This window comes from Mus musculus, chromosome 2 (assembly GCF_000001635.26).
Source record: "Mus musculus strain C57BL/6J chromosome 2, GRCm38.p6 C57BL/6J".
NCBI lineage: Eukaryota > Metazoa > Chordata > Mammalia > Rodentia > Muridae > Mus > Mus musculus.
This window is the reverse complement of record NC_000068.7, coordinates 6283801-6296834: the sequence shown is the minus strand read 5'-3', so window position 1 is coordinate 6296834 and position 13034 is coordinate 6283801. Positions and strand designations below refer to the sequence as shown.

The 13034-nt window shown below is 43.0% G+C and overlaps 1 long non-coding RNA gene across 1 annotated transcript in view; it reads right to left on the bottom strand.

The window, feature by feature from the left end:
• The window catches only part of A230108P19Rik (RIKEN cDNA A230108P19 gene), a 128361-nt gene that overhangs the window by 24777 nt on the left and 90550 nt on the right, over positions 1–13034 (bottom strand). The gene's annotated exons all lie outside the window — the stretch shown is intronic.

The following is a 13034-nucleotide window of genomic DNA, read 5'->3' as shown; positions in this document are numbered from 1 at the left end:
TCTGTAACTATATTAGGAGGGTGATCAAGTTACTTAGCTGATATGTAAAACAGCCAATACATGATATCTAGAACTCATAGCTCAGGTTATAGGGGAAGAAAAAAACAAGCAAAAAGAAAGAAATATACCAAGATGGCTGACTCCTCTCTCTCTGCCTAGGAGCAAAGGCATGGAGGGAGGGGTTGGAGGGTTTGCTTTCCATTGTCAACTCTTTCACACACACACACACGTACTCGCACACACACACACTCACACACACACACCTTTAAAGTTCACATGGCACATCCTTGATCTTTCCATATTGGTTGGGGGACTCTTAGTGGAAATATTTTTTACCAATATTCACAGGTGAAGGTCCACATATGTTTAGATTAGTGACTACATTTTTCATATCATTAAAAGGTCTTAGGTTTTTTTCTTTTCAAGAAAACCTCACATCTTAATCATTTCTAACTCAAGTGTTGCTGTCTTGCTTAAACTAAGATCAAGTCTCTCGGTGAGATTCCAGAATCCTGTTTTGGCTTCAGAGTGCTGGGAAAAGGCTTCTGGAACAACATTTTTGTTACCTTATTTTTTTTCCAAAGGACATGTATGTAAAAATGTGCATGTGTGCACATGGATATACCGGTATATGTGCAATCTATATTTCAGCATACTGTGTCACTCAGAATTGCAGAAGTATCTCTCTCAAACTTTCCACCCTTTCTCCATGATCCTTCATCTTTGAATCCTATTCATTGGAGTAACATTGAGGGGTCATGTCTGTCCCTGTAATATACCCTGGCTTCCCAGGGCTTGCTCAGCAGTCATAAAGCACTGGGTTCAATTCCTAGTACTGCTTAAATTGTCATGTGTTGATGCAAGCCTGAAGGTGGAGGCAGGAGGATTCAAAGTTCAAGGTCATCTTCATCTACATAGCAAGTTCAAGGCTAGCCTGGACTGCTGGGAATCCTGTCTCAAAAACTAAACCAACCAAACAAAACAGTGACCAGAGATGGGCTAAGGAGCACATGCTGAGTCCAGTACTGGCTCAGTGGCCAAAACAAGAGGTGGTCCATCTTGGAGCCATTAAAATCAGACTTATACCCAGAGGGGCACAGTAAGGCCTGGGGTATATGCACAGACCCCAACTCAGAGCACCCCAGCCTGTGTGATTATTCAACAGCAAGCACAGCTGATCTACCACTGAGAGCAAGAGTCAGATCTCAGAGCTGAGAAGTGTCTTAAGTCAGGCCAAACCCAACATCCTGTGGCCTCTGGCTTTGACATAATACCAACGTTAATTTCTATTTGTTCTCCTTTTGAATGTAATAAAGAGCACCTTTTATCTTGCTGTGTGTTTTGTTTACCATTGGTGTGGATTACTAATAGGGAAAGTCCCATGGACCAGGGTAGTGGCAACGTTCATCACAGTGGAGAACCCAAAGGTAGAGTTAAAAAGGAAACTGCTTCATGGGAGACTGACCCTGCCTTCTGGAACGCCAGCAGTCCCTCAGCCCGGCCCTCCTTTCTGATGTTTCCCAAACTGTGGTGGGGGTGAGGCAGCAGGATGGCTATATGACTTGTTTTACAAGCAGGAACAATTCCCCCGCTGTTTCTACAGGAAACTGAGATGTGAGCATTTCAGGAAGGAAGTAGATTAGAGCAGGAAGTTGAACAGAAACACTGTCCAGTCCAAATCAATGGTGCAGTCCTAGGAGGCAAGGGTATAGGATGGCAGAGACACAGGAGCAAATCGGTAGAGTAATGGGGCATAGTCTATCTACACACTCGTCACACCCATCTCCCACCAATGTCAGGCACACAACTGAGCCACATTTCTGGCTCCTTGCAGTTACATGGAGTTATAAATGAGTTCTGCTCACAGCAGGTAGAAGAGACATATAAAGTGTCCAGCCGCAGCCCAGATAAACCTTCCACAGGATGTTCTATATGTTCTTTGCCTGTCTAGAGCAATGTCAGGAGTTAGGTATAGGAGAACTTAAGCACACGATTATAGCGTAGGAATACCCACCTAGACTTTACATCAGGAAAAAAGTATAAGCTTTCTCACATGGTGCGAAGCCCGAGACTTAGGGGTTTGTGGCAGAGGTATGTCGCGTACCTCATTTACTTTTTATAAATTGAAGCAAGGGGGCTGGGAAGATAGTTCTGTTACAAAAGTACATGCCATGCAGACAACAGTGCTGGTGGTCTCAGCACTTTGTAGGGGGATACTAGTGGATCTCTGGAGCTTGCTGGTCAGGTAGCCTACTCAGTGAACCCTGGGCCAATCAGCGTTGCCTCCTCAAAACGCAAGGTGCATGGCACCTGACCTCTACACACCTGTAAGCACACATGCAGAAGCATACATACATATAGACGCACACAAACAAAAGATGTATACATACATGCACATGTACATATAAAAGCAATATCAAAATGATGCTCAGGGAAGCCAGGCCAACAGTCACCAATGATGCATGCTGCGGCAGCTGAAGGCTCCTCTTCACACACCTTGTGTCTCACGTACTATTTATGGCCTGGCTTCTCGGAGCAGCAATCTTCCTGTAGTTTCCCCACTCCCTCGTCTCCCACTCGTTCCTCATTCCATATGGTCTGCATCATGCCCCACACCCTACTGAAACCACCTATGGCTCTCCACCTGGCATGCTCAGCCAAACGCTTTTCCCTCTCACAGAGGGCTTTCTATGCAGCAGTGACCTGCAGATTTCAAGAAACGCTACATTTTACATTTCCTGGAAAAAGAAACAAAACAACCCTGTTGCTAAATTCCTTTCTAGAGACTCAGACCCTGCTGAGAAGAGAAGAATCCAGTCTCGGCCATTGGGGAATTCCCTTTCCAGACTCTGGATTATACAAGGTCAAGATGGTTTTAGACTGCATAGATCACTGTAGGTAGGGACTCGGGCTCATAAGGTCTGGAGTGATGCGCCTCTTGTCAAGCGAGTCTTCCCTTCTTGCAGCAAGCCTGGCACTACCTGGACTAGAAAGCACATTGCCTCCCTGAATAGACATTGCCTCTGCCACCAGCCTCAGCTCAAGTTTTCTGTTCTGGAGGAGGCTCTCTTCACCCCTCTCTTCACCCTAAACTACTGTGCACCCAGTTTCACAAGCTCAGGGGAGGTCTTCCTCCACTCACAAACAACTCCATCTTTTTTGAGCTCAGGAGGCAAGGAAATTGTTTTCCAGACTCAAATTCTGTGCCTGGGCTTGAGAAGCACACTAAGGTCTCCCTCCAAGGCATTCACCAATGAGTAAAAGCACGTGCAGAGTACTTTGCCTCTCTGGAACTCTCTGAGCCACTCAAGTTCTCCTCCTTGCCAGTCTCTCCACTGAGTTTCATGACCGTTCTCAGTTAGTTTGCTTATGTGCTCTGGATGACTCTTTCTCAGTCCTCCCTGGTCTACATACATATCCCTACCTTGCCTTCCTTTCCTCGCCTCCCCCCACTACAGGTATGTATGCCTGTGGAGGACAGAGGGCAAGGCTGAGTCTTTCCCTCCATCTCTCTGTATCTTACTTTCTGTCACAAGGTCTCTCACTAAACCTAGAGCTCACTAATGGAGCAGAATGGCTGACCACCGAGGCCTGGACACCCTCCTGTCTGCACCTCTCCAGGGCTGGGACTACAGCTGCCCGCCAACTACTTCAGGGTTAAACTCATGGGTAGGGAGCATTGCCCAACTGCACACTCTCTTCAGTGGTCTTTTCTGTTTCTAAAAGAATTTTGAAACATTTTTGGACACATGTAAATGGAAACCTTAACACCTTTCTCCTTAAATCCAAACAGTTTCAAAGAAGGAACTTTGTAGCTAAAGTATCAATATCTTAAAATACAGTGGTCACAATACCACTCTTTTAAACCAATTGGAAACTTCTTTTGAAGTAGTCATGTGTTATAGCCCACTCCCTTCTGTGTTTAAAAATACTTCAACAGCTCTTGTTTGAGAGCTGCAGTTGCATCTGCTTCTTCTCCTCTCTCATATCTTAATTCCTTTCAGATAGAATTGAGCCATGTTATCTCTATTATACTTTACAGTCTTTTATAAGTCATTATTTTCAGGGGTATTCATTAACATGTTCTCTCGCCAAAGCTGGGGAAATAACTGTTAGTAAAGTGCTTGCTCTATGAGCAGGAGAATCTGTGTTAAGATCCATGCCAAAAAAAAAAAAAAAAATCCAGGCATGGTGGTATGTGCTCATAAAACCAGCATTTTAATACCACAGGGGAGGCTAAGACAGGTGAATTCCCTCAGGATTGCTGTGCAGCCTGCCTAGCCTACATGCCCAGCGTCAGACCAGTGAGAGACCCTGCCTCAAAAACAAAACAACAAAGGATGCTGTTTGGAGGGCCACAGGTAAAGTTGTCCTTTCGCCTCATATACATACATACATACATACATACATACATACATACATACATACCATCCAATACACACTTGAGCATACACAGAGATACACATGAATACATATAAAAAGTTTGTTATTAGTCCTAGCTATATGCCTCAAAGTAGTAAAGATTTTTTTCCAGATTGTATTCTATTAAAATAAGTATGAACAAATATACAATGGACTGAATGTTTGCAAATATTATAAATATGATACATAAGTATTAAATGTAACAACAGAACTTCTCAGCTTTATTGAGGATAATTTATATCCAAGAAAACCCTCCCATTTCAATTTTACTGGTTAGTGATTTTAGGTAATTACACTCAGTTATGGAGTGTAACAACACAAACAAGATCAAAGTATTAAATAATAATAATGTCCACATCTCTGCAGGAAGTTCCCATGCCTCGTTCCCAGTTCTAGGCAATCACATATGTGTTTTCTACTATAGTTTTGTCATTAAAAATAAAATTAGGAGTCTGGGGAAATGGCTCTGAGGTTGAGTACAGCTTTTGTAGAAGACCCAGATTTGTTTACCACACTCCACATCACGCAGCTCAACTCCAGCTCTAAGGAATGTGACGCTCTCCTCTAGCCCTCCCAAGGTACCTGCACACATGTGTACATGCTCACACAAAGACACGCATGTACACAGAACAAAATAAAATAAAATTTTTAAAGAGTTTAAAATCAAAATTTTATGGGAATGTATCTTCATTTGATAGAGCCATACTAACATAGGTAGACAGACATATCGATAGATGGATAGATTCACATTCTCCCTCCTGTGGGTTACAGATCTGCTGATAAAAGTGTGCTTGTTGCTAGAATGAAACAGGACTCACCATCCGTTTTGTTCCTCTTTTCCATGTTTATACATGTGAATTCTGAGAACTTTTATTCATATAAACACACTAATGGGAAAATAAACATTTTTTGTTTATTTTATGGAAATGTCTCTAACTTTTTTAACCTCTTTGTCAGTCATGTCAAAAAAAAATCACATAGTGATTTAGAAGCATATACTATTTGAGAGATTTAATAGCTAGCTGATGACCCAGGAAGACCCTACCCTGCTTTGTTGGGCATGCAGAGCTGAAAACCATTTGGCGAGCAGAGGGTTTGCTATTTGGTCAGGGGAAGGGGATACTTCTTATAATGAATCCAAATATTACCAGCTGCCTCTTGGAAGCCTTGAAGGGTTTTCTCCCTTCAGAATAACTGAATTTAATGCTGCGAGGTATTGTTTTCTTTTGGAAAGAAAGGCAATTGGCACAGGATAAGAGTGGAAGCTGAAGGGCTGGGCATGGAACTCAGGTGGTAGAATGCTTGCCTTCCTCGAAGCATGACTCCCTGGATTCCATGCCCAGTACTACAGAAATAAGTGTGCAGTGACACGCCGCTGCGGTAATCCCAGCACTTGGAAGGTGGAGACGGGGGGGGGGGGGGGGGGTGTTAGAAGGTCAAGGAGATCCTTGACTACAATATAGTGAGTTCAAGGCTAGCCTTAGCAAAGACCCTGGGAAAAATTTTGTTTGTTTGTTTTGTTTGATTTTTTTGTTTTGTTTTGTTTTAAGAAGAAATGAAAGGCCAGATGGTAGTGGCCAGCGGTGTTCCAGGGCAGCTGACCTACACAGAGAAACCCTGACTTGAAAAAAACAACAAATCAGGCTAGTCACAGTGGCACATGCTTTTAATCCCAGCACTTAGGAGGCAAAGGCAAGATGATCTCTGAATCTGAAGCCAGTCTGGTCTACAGAGCCAGTTCCAGGACAGTCAGGGCTACATAGAGAAACTCTGTCCTGGTAAACCAAATTAATTAACTAAGTAATTAATTAAGGACATGGAAGTTGAGGACCTAGAAATGAGTTTGCTAAAATACCCAGCTCACATATCCCTTGGAGAGTCTGAAGCACCTTACCCTAGTTTAAAGGCCTCTGCTCTCAATAGCTAGGATTAGCTTGGGTTCAGCTCAGATTGTGGTCATCTGTGTGCCAGTTAATATACAGATGGAGAAAATACATTCTAAATATACCACACCTTTGATAAATTCTCTCATCCTTCAGGTGAGAACTGAGATCTAGGAGGTAAATGAAAACTCAACTGTATTCCCCCCAAACAAGGAAAAACAAAAAATTGATTCTATGCCTTGCTTTGGCTGAACACAAATTCCTTAACAACAACAACAACAACAACAACAACAACAACAACAAAATAGCACAAGGGACCCAGGGATCTAGCTAAGCAGAACAGAGCTTGCATAGCATCCACAAGCCCTTGGATTTGATCTCCAGTACCACAAAATGGTAACAATGTTAAAATAAGGTTAACAGAAGCATTTATACAACACAAGCCGAAATGACTGTCAGCTAAACGACACAAAAGATATTCCTTCATTAATTTTAATAAAAAGTATAATACATTTATAATTCATGTAAAGGCACCATATCCCACTTCTAATGGAAATGTGAAAGCTTTAAAATTACTTGGCAGAGAAACAGATAAATCCATCCACAGTATCTAAGATCCAAAACAATTTGATTAATAACTATCAATGATGTAAAGATTATTCAGCCAGAAATAAGAGGTTAGGCACGTAATTTCCTCGGCTTCTTTCCTGCAATTTAATTGCACACAAAAGAAATGAGCAAGACGGTTTCCCCGTCCTTGGTTGGACTGTGCCTTTACAGTCATTCACTGAATGCCCGTTTCCTGTCCTAAGTAAACTCTCTGTGGGATATGGTGAGATGTTTGTCTCTTAGGCTCTACCAAGATCAAGTAAGTGCTGTTTATCACAAACTCAAAGCAAAAGGCGTGTTGGCAGAATCTGAGATCCCGTGCAACCCAACTTCACAATTTCATGAATTATTTTCTGTAGAGGACAAGACAATGATGAGAAAGTCTTTTAAAATCCCACCCTGGCTTAGTCTTTGGATCTGATTTATCATCTGCTGAGGCATCTGAACTGTTTGCCTTGTTCATCTTGACACAGAAAGCAACGCCTCCATTGTCTTTATTGTATTTATCACTCTCTATTCCAATTCTGCTTGGGTCATCTTAGGAGTGGGGAGTCATAGTTCCAAGCTTTTGTGGTCAGTAACAACTGAAGCCTGCCTACTCTGCTCCACACATATTGTCTGACAAAGTATATGCATATAAAAAAATGCCACCAATGACTGAGGAGCCATGGACTTTGAGTAAGGGAATGGGTATATTCGAGGTGAACTGATGAAAAACTATATTTCACCCTTGAAGTCTTTGATTCCAGTTCTTAAAACAAGTATGATGGTTGTCAACATTTTGAAGCACAAGTTCAATTTTAATGAAGATGCTAAGGGGCAACCAAGGGTCTCTGGGACTCCCTGGAGTTCAAGCAACCCCTGATCCACCTCTACACGTGGAGCTGATTCTCAAGTTCCCAGGTCAGCCTCTGCGGAGTTCATTTCTGGAGTGCAGAGCTTACCAAACTGAGAGACTGGGATTCAAGTATAAAAGAGATTCTCTGCTCACTCCATTTCTGTCACACTGTCACCTGCTCACACAGTGTTCCGTCTCACTTCTTAATTTTATTTTACTCAAAGCAGTAACAGAAACCAAGTGGCTATTATTCCCTCCTTTGCATGTTAGGTAAGATCAGGGCACCTTCAGTGGCGCCAAGAGGACATAGCTACATCAATGTTGCTGAATGTAATAATTTAGAACACTGTAAGCAATGCTTACTGGGAAGAAATTCAAGCAACACAGTGGCGTGGAGAAAGGAAAGCTAAGTTTTCTTTAGTTTAGTATGGCTATTACCCCAGAGGGACCCCCTGTCAGGCCTGTGAGATAGGTCAGAGGGCAGAACACTTGTGCTATAAGCATGATGTCCGGATCTCATGCTAAAAAAATAAATCAATAAAAATCCAGATGCAGAGGTGACCATCTGTAATCTCAGTACTCCAGGTACAAGATGGGACACAGATACATATTTGGGTCAATTACAATATATTGATAATTCAAACAAGAAAAGACCTCATTGTTCATGTTTCTGCATATCTCTCAGCATTTCTTCAGTAAACATTGAAGGAAGAATCACTCGCCATTAAATACCTACATTTAAGTTGTGGAGGACTCTCTCACATAGCCCTGAGTTCCTCTGCTTTTTTTTTTTTTTTCAGCTCTTGTTCCTTTGTTTTTATTTTTGACTTTGTTTTTTGCTTGTTAGATTTTTGAGACAAGGTCTCACTATGTAGCCTTGGAACTCACCCTCGGTATAGAACTCATAGAGATCTACCTGCCTCTTCCTTCTGAGTCCTGGGATTAAAGGCATGAGTCACCACTCCTGGCTTTGATCTTTTGCTTTTGGATGTGTCTATGTGTTTGTGGTGTATGTTCATGTGCTGTGCTCGTGGTGGTTTGAATGAGAAGACCCTCCACAGACTCATATATTTGAATGTTGATCCCCAGTTGGGGAACTATTTGGGGAGATCCCTGTTTGGGGAACTGTGTTGAGGTTTGTCTATTGCTAGATATTGTAAAGCTAAATACGGCCCCTCAGGTCTGTTTGCCCTGCAAGGACGAGGAAATCCTCATGCATACCAAGTGATGCTGTGTATGTACCCGTGCTCCTTAATTTAAAACTATGATTGAATAAAGATGCCTACAGCCTGTAGCTGGGCAGAAGAAAGGTAGGTGGGGTTTCAGTAACTGGGCTTAGGGTCTGAGGTAGGACAATGAGAGAAAAGAGAGAGGTGAAAAGAGAGGAGAGGACACCATGGGGCAGGTGAGTCATGAAAACATGCTCTCGAGGGCTGGGCAATTGGAGTGAGAGCAGCTCAGGAGGAGCATGGCAAATTACAGCTCGGAGTTAGTGACAGAGCAGGTAGGAGAGCCACAGAGGGTCGATAGCTGCCCAGCCCTAATGCTTCGAAGGCCTAAGTAAACGTAAAGGGTTTGTGTCTTTTACCTGGGAACTGAATCATCAAAGCAGGGTAGAAACCCCTAATTAATATTAAATATTTACCACAGCGGGTGTGGCCTTACTGGTGAGGTGTGTCCCTGGGAGTGGGCTTTGAGGTTTCAAATGCCCAAGCCATGCCCAGTTATCTTTCTCTGTGCCTTGTGCTTGTGGATCAGATGTAAGCTTCCAGCTACTGCCCCAGCACCATGCCCACCTGCCTGCTGCCCTGCTCCCTACTGTGATGGCCATGGACTCACCCCTCTGAACTGTAATCCCCAATAAATTCCCCCTTCTCTAAAGCACCTTGGTCATGGTGTCTCTTCACAGCAACAGTAAAGTAACTAAAATGATGCTAGTTTCATGTGTGTAAGAGCGCATGTTCACATATGTGCGCATGCATGGAGAGACAGAGATTAACATGGGTGTGTGTCTTCCTCCAGTGCTCCCACTGTATCTCACTGTAGCCAAAGCTTGCAGATTCAGCTAGTCTGGCTAGTTAGTTGGCCCCTCGAGTACTGGAGAACAGGTGGGCCAATATACTCAGCAAGCTTTTATTTGGGAACGGCTGGGATCCAGCTCTGGTCCCCACCCATTTCTGGCAAGCATTTTATCCAATGAACCATCTCCATAAGTTTTTTTTTTTTAATTTTTCCTTCCACAACAACAGTCTTACTATGTAGTCTTACCTTAGGTAGCCTAGAACTCATGGAGATTTGCCTGCTTCTGCCTCCTGAGAGATGGGATGAAAGCTGGACATCACCTTGCCCAGCCCCTTTCGTTTTTAACCTATAAAGTGAAAAGATGTTTCAAACTGGGAGAGTTATTAGCAGTGCTAGAAGATGCCTTTAGCCTTAGAGAAGGACTGCAGTCTTTGCTGAGCTGGGCTTTCTTCACTCTGTACGGCATAGAATCCTTGAGTTTGCCTATGAAAACCCAGATGTACACTGTACTAGCTGTCTATTGTTTTGGGGAAAAATACTCCAGTCTTAGCATCATAAAATAGTTCTTTCTTTCTTTCTTTCTTTCTTTCTTTCTTTCTTTCTTTCTTTCTTTCTTTCTTTCTTTCTTTCTTTCTTTCTTGAGACAGAGTTTCTCTGTATAGCCCTGGCTGTCCTGGAACTCACTTTGTAGACCAGGCTGGCCTCGAACTCAGAAATCCGCCTGCCTCTGCTTCCCGAGTGCTGGGATTAAAGGCATGCGCCACCATACCCGGCTAAGAATTGTTTCTTGATTCACTGTCTTTTGGTCAGAAATCTCGACATGGCTTAGCTGGTAAATCAGGCTCAGGGGCTCTCAGGAGCCTGTACTCAGGGTACCAGCAGCACCTGCAGGCACCTGAAGCTTAGCTGGGTTGAGAGGAACTGCTTCCAAGCTCACTTGCTGACATGACCTGTGAGCAGGAAGCTATAGTCCTTCACCACACAGACCTTACATCTGCTTCTGATAAGGCTTTCCACAAAGAAGTAGGCTGAGAGGGAGGATAGAAGCCATGATGGCATTCAGAATCTTATCTCAAGATAGCACACTTTCGCTTCTGTTGTATCCTATTGGTCACATGAGCCAACCCTGGCATACTATGGGAAGGGTTGCTTGAGGTTAAACACCACCAGGCAAGGCTCATTGATGGCCATCTTGGAAACAGCTACCTAGCAGGTACAAACACTGTGACAGCAGCAATATCTCACACATACTTTTAACTACTCCTCTCCTCCCTGGCAAGGAGAATCAACCCATATTCGAGAGAGGAAGGGAACCTGGTCAGAAGCCCCCTTAACAGTTGAGTGCCTATGCCTTCCTGCTTCATTGAATGCATTCATAGACAACCTTAGAGAACAACATCAGAGAGCATTCTCTGATCTCCCCAGGGGAAAGGAAATGATAACCATAACCATCTATTGAAGTTCATGTTTAAATTTCTTTGGCCCATACCTAAGAGTTTTACCATTTGCTCCTGCAGAATAAAACAAGCTTGCAGCTTAAAAACACCTCAGCAATTTTATTTTCCAATGCGGTTAGGATCCAGCCTGGTGCTACTGTTATCCTATTCTCCGAAGATTAAACTAACTTAATTAATTATCCATACTTTCTTGTACACGCTTAGATGATCGAGTCCTACCTGGTTAGGCCTGAATTCTGCCGCAAACAATCAACAAGCTCAAAAGAACAAACATCAGTTCTTTTGCTAAAGGAAGAAAGTAAAATATTAAAATAAGACCAAAATGTGGACAGTGTTTGAGAGGAGGCAGAAGAGGAGAAAATAACTACTTTAACCTCCATTGACTGTGAACCAAAGATGATCCCTCCAAGCTGATCATAAATTTACAAAAAGAGACATGATTGTGACTAATAATGGGGAGAGTTTGTCTGTTTTTGACCATTTGAGGATATGTAAGTGAATTTAATACAAATACTGTCTAGGGTCACAGCGCATGCCAACTCTTTGATACACAGTAACTTAAAGTGACTTTTGATAAGATGATGCTTAAAGTCTGAGCTATCTGATAGGCAGCTCCTATCCTTGGCTCAGTCTGTCGCCCAGCCCACTCCTTCCTCTTCTACCCACTTACTAAGCACTTTCTAAGCACTTACTGACCTCATCTCCCAGGGTTTTCAGCTGTGCTGCTTATTCCAGTCTGGCTAAACATCTACAACTGCTCACAGCGGCTCTGACTGTCACCAATGCCAGAAGCAGTCATGGACTTTTTTGCTACATGGCCTCATTTCTTCACTGTTACATTTGTCTCTGTGAGGCATGAGGAAGCTAACCGATAAAACAGATTTCCAGGGCCTGGGTGACAGGGAGATCAATCAAACCTAGAGCTGTGTGGCTCCTATGCTCAGTCTTCTTATCACCCACCCTTTCTTGATGAGCTCAGTGTGAACAGTTAGGAAAGTACACTTGTGTGAGTGTGTATATTTGCACATATGTGTGTATATGTGTTCATGCCTGCATGTGGAAGCCAGATTGGGACATCAAGAATGCATCTCTATCAATCCCCACCTCACTCCCTTGAGACAGTTTCTCTGTTGTAGAAATTATTTAAATCCTGGCCTGAGGTTTTTACCCTACCTTTGACCTTTTAGTTCTGGATGAAAGACACACACAATCTTTATATGTAAATATAAATATACATGTAAATAAAAGCCTTAAACAACACGAGAGCTGGGAGATACTACTCTCTGTTATTAGAATCTACTTTCCTATTGACAACCCCAAGTTATCACTTACTACGTACTATGTTTCATCTGGGCTGTTCTTAACTTCAATTGGCCAGCCCACAGGGACGTGTTCTCTTAACTCCTGCCTTTCTTCTTCCTCTTGTGAGTCTCCTCATCTCCAAGCCCTTGATACCTAAACACTACCTATATCTATTCTGCCCAGCTATTGGCTTTTGGCAACTTTATTTACCAATAAAAAATAAATTGGAGGTAGGGTCACTCAGTGTCTATATTGGGGTGTGGACTCTCTCATCTCTGGGGCAACCAATCTTGGGGGCTCAAATTAGCATCAGAATATAGCAACATTAGACCAACCCACTCTAATCCTCCCATCTCTATCACCTCCAATGCTAGGGTTAGAGGAATACCTGGCCACACCTACCTTTTGACTTAGGTATCCAGCAAGCACTCTTACCCCACGAGCCATCTTCCCAGCATAGAAAGTACATCTTTTACATAGTTCTGACACCTTATCTTGAAC